This window comes from Chiloscyllium plagiosum, unplaced genomic scaffold (genome assembly GCF_004010195.1).
Source record: "Chiloscyllium plagiosum isolate BGI_BamShark_2017 unplaced genomic scaffold, ASM401019v2 scaf_101499, whole genome shotgun sequence".
NCBI lineage: Eukaryota > Metazoa > Chordata > Chondrichthyes > Orectolobiformes > Hemiscylliidae > Chiloscyllium > Chiloscyllium plagiosum.
Genome location: NW_025194377.1, coordinates 1 through 4,099, shown reverse-complemented (window position 1 = coordinate 4,099; position 4,099 = coordinate 1). Strand labels below are relative to the sequence as shown.

Genomic DNA, 4,099 nt, shown 5'->3' with positions numbered 1-4,099 from the left:
AAATGGGCAAGGAACACTGGGACGGGAAGGGCTGAATGCTTCCTTTCTTTGCTGGTGTTGAAGTCTGAAATAGGGCAATATCAGCCAAGTGGGTGAAATGTTACTATCTGCGTGTTTTCTCCCGAGGCCTGTGTCACTCTTGGGGAAATGTGTCTGCGTGCTTCAGTCTATGCATAAAAATGGGATTCAGCTCCCCGACCGGGTGTGAACACATTTTTCCCATCTCAAACTTCAATCCAATTTATTGTGTCTTTCGAGATTAAAACGTTCCAAAGAAATTAGCATTAAAATGAACACGTGAAACGTCAGAGTTCACAAGGTTACAGACCAAGTGCTGGGAAGTGAGATGATGGGACCCATTTCTGTGCTGTAAACATTCGATAATTCAATCATTTTTGAGGGCAAATATATCTGCTGTGACATAATTCCAAAAACCGCGTTATAAAGAAACTGTGCAACTGCTTCTGCCCTCATCCCTGGTGGTCTAGTAGTTAGTATTCAGCACTTTGACTGAGTGGGCTGGATTTCATTACCGTTCAGGAAATCAGGACTTCTTGTTCCTGATGCAGAGAGCGCAGCTCTACCAGGAATCTGTTTAATGCCTTAAATCAGTCAATATCCCAGCCCTTGAATGAAGGTAAAAGTGCCTTCCCTCTCTCTACACAGTCAGATAGTTCATCCTTCATTCTCCTCTGATTCCACTTCCCAAAGAGTTTCAAAGAACTGTCAAAACTGAGTCTCAGCTATTTCTTTTCTGTGCTTTTCATGCACAGGAGCTGCAGCGATTGAGTGGGTTGGTTTCTGAAAACGAAACGTACCTATGAGCAATGTGTGAGGCTATTTCAGGATTGCCTTCTCTGACAGCGCTGCGACATGACTGATGTTCTCTATGATATGGAAGTGCCAGTGTTTGAGTTGGGTAGACAAAGTTAAAAATTACACATCATCAGGACATAGTCCAGCAAGTTTATTTGGAAACACAAGCTTTGAGAGAGCCGCTCCTTCATCAGGTAGGTGTCTTTCTGCAGAAACGTGATGCGTGTGTCAATATGCGCGATGTTGTGGAAGATCATCTGGACTTTAACCGACTGTTCGTGGTGTCGATGGTGCCCATGACTTGGATGTGTTGGTATTGGACTGGGGTGGACAAATTAAAAAAATTCACAAAGCCATATTAGAGTCCAACAGTTCACAACCACCTGATGAAGAAACAGTGCATGGAACACTGGTGCTTCCAAATATGCTAGTTCGATGCAATCTGATGCCATGTGATTTTTAACTTTGATAACCCTTGGTAATATTTAACTGATCGTAGACAGTAAAAGAATTTTCGTTCCTGGAGATGAAAATTTCAAACATTATCCACCTCAGTGTAACAAAAAAGATTACTTTGGATGTGTGCTGAATCTCCACAATGCCTTGCGCAAAGCAAAAGTCGAACCTGCACCCGCCTGATCCGTAGCCAGCTATACGAATGGCTGTACCACTGGCCAGATGCACAGCTGAGATTTTACATGCTGCAGAGCTGTGATGCTAACAGTGACAGGAGCAATAAAAGTAACAGTCACAAGGTGAACAAAGAACAAAGAGAATCACCATCAATGATTCACTTCACATTGTCCTAAAAAAATGATCAGGCACTCAATGAGGTCACTGCTGATCAAGGAACTTGCAACTTACTTTGCTACGTTTTCACCATAATTAGAGGTAAACTCCAGCCTAATCATTACATCGCATATTCCCATTAATTTTCAGATTTAGATTATGTTAATGACCTGTCCGTATTTGCAGGAAACTGAATGACATGAAATGAGTGAAAACGTCCTTCTGGTGATGTAATCTAGTGCAGAGTCGGCCAGAAAAGAAAAGTCAAAGACTTGAAACATCACTCCCATTTCTCTCTGTACCAATGCGTTTTCCTGAGTTGAATATTTGCAGGACTTGTCTTTAATATTTAATGAATTAATTATTTTCCCACGACAGAATCTTCATAAATCAGTTAACACCTGAGGTGTTGAAACCTATTTTACTTCAGATTAAAATAGTTGAATACCCTTTCCTCCAGCCTAATGTCCCAATACTCTCTCCTCTTCCATGCAAATACAAAGTGCTCCAAGAGAGGTTGGAGCTCCCAACCCGACGTTCCAATGTTCCTTGCTGCTCCATATCAATACAAGCTACTCTAGTTGAAGTTGCAGCTCCCAGTCTGATATCCCAATGCTCCCTGCTCCATGTCAATAGAAAACGTCCAGTTGCTGTTGGCTCTACCAGTCTGATGTCCCAATGTTTCCTGCTGCGTCATGTCATTAAAAACAGCTCAAGGTGAGAGTGGAGCTCCCAGACTGATCTCGAAAAGTGCCTGCTCCATGTCAACTGAATCTGCTCCAAATGAGGTTGGATCTCGCAGTTTGATGCCCCAATGCTCCCTGCTGCTTCATGTCCATAGAAGCTGCTCCAGGTGAGGTTCGAACTCCAGACTGATGTCATAATGCTCCCTGGTCCATGTCAACAGACGCTACTCGAGATGAAATGGGAGCTCCCATCCCTGGCTCTCGTTGATGTTGTAGCTCCCAGTCAGATGTCTCAATGCTCCCTGCTCCATGTCAATAGAAGCGGTCCAGTTGAAGTTGGATCTACCAGTCTGATGTCCCAATGCTCCCTGCGGCTTCATGTCAATAAAAGCTTCTCCACGTGTGCTTGGAACTCCCAGACTGATGTCACAATACTCTCTGGTCCATGTCAACAGACGCTGCTCCAGATGAGGTGGGACCTCCCATCCCTGGCAGATCACACACCTCTATACCATCATGGAAATACTGCCCACTGACCATTTCCACCACTGGAGCCATTGGTGCAATATCCACATCATGAGAACCTAATCTTACTTTTAATCACCACCGACTCATTATTTCCAAAGGACTTCTTTCTTAAAACTTATCTTGCATGTGCATATTGCAGTCAATCCGAAGTAAGATAATCGTGCTAATTGACGTATGCTCACTAGAAATCACATTCTATTTTTCATGTTGAGTAACTGCTACTTAGCAAGGACAATGTTTTTAATGGAATCACTCTTTTATTTCACGTTAGGGAATTTGGTTTGTAATATTTAAATTAAAGTTGGTCACTGTGTAAAATGATCAAATAGATCTCAATTTCTGAACAGAATTGGTAATGTTGTCATCCACCTTGAAATGTGGTGTCTACTTCTTTCAGCCACACGGGTATTAGAACGAACCGTCTGTTAATGACATGCGTATAAAGACATTTCAAATCAGTTTTCATGTTTATGCAGCATAAATCTGCGGTTATTGATACACAGTTTAGATTCAGTCCCTGCAGTTAACTTGCTGACTTCTCCAGTTGTTCACAGTTCAATGTAATGCTTCAAGTGTGTGCATAACGAGAGGGAGTTTGCTTCCCACATCTTGTGTTTATATGTGTCTTATGTCCAGCATTCATCAATGGCGAGAGCAAGGGGGAAAGGATAAGACCAATGTGTAAGTCTGTCCGTGCCCATTCACGGCACTCACATCGGTAATTCTCTACATTTACAGCCAGTTCTCGGGTGCCCCTACACCCAGCCCCTGCCACTTTTGAAATATCTCCATTGTTTCGTGCTGTCTCTCTGTGCTATTTTCACCAAGATGAATCACTTCTACCCAACTGCTACAAATTTCATCTGACAAAACACTCATTAAGAATCGCATGCATCAACATGCACTTCGCATCTCTCGTTATTTGGTTCTTCTGGATCTCTTCCATACGATAAAAGTTCACAGCAACTTGACTTGGAAAAGACAATCGCGTTCCTGTTCATTGTCCCAATTCAATCTACATTTCAATGCAGTTTAGGCAACAGACTCAAATTATTCTTTGTGATTTTATTATAGCGTCGATGCATATAAACAGACCATTGGACAGCTGTGATCATCCAAAGATAGCAAAATTGAACATCGTTGATAACAACGACGAGAGTGGGATTCGAACCCACGCGTGCAAAACACAATGGATTAGCAGTCCATCGCCTTAACCTCTCGGCCACCTCGTCACATAAGACACGGGTACATTTGACCTTATGAATAAGTGAATTGCGTAA

The 4,099-nt window shown here is 42.5% G+C and overlaps 1 non-coding gene across 1 annotated transcript; it reads right to left on the bottom strand.

Moving 5' to 3' along the window:
• Positions 1 to 3,969: 3,969 nt before the first annotated feature.
• trnas-gcu lies at positions 3,970 to 4,051 on the bottom strand. The gene has a single exon. It is a non-coding gene; the product is annotated as a tRNA-Ser (tRNA).
• Between the last annotated feature and the right edge of the window lie 48 nt (positions 4,052 to 4,099).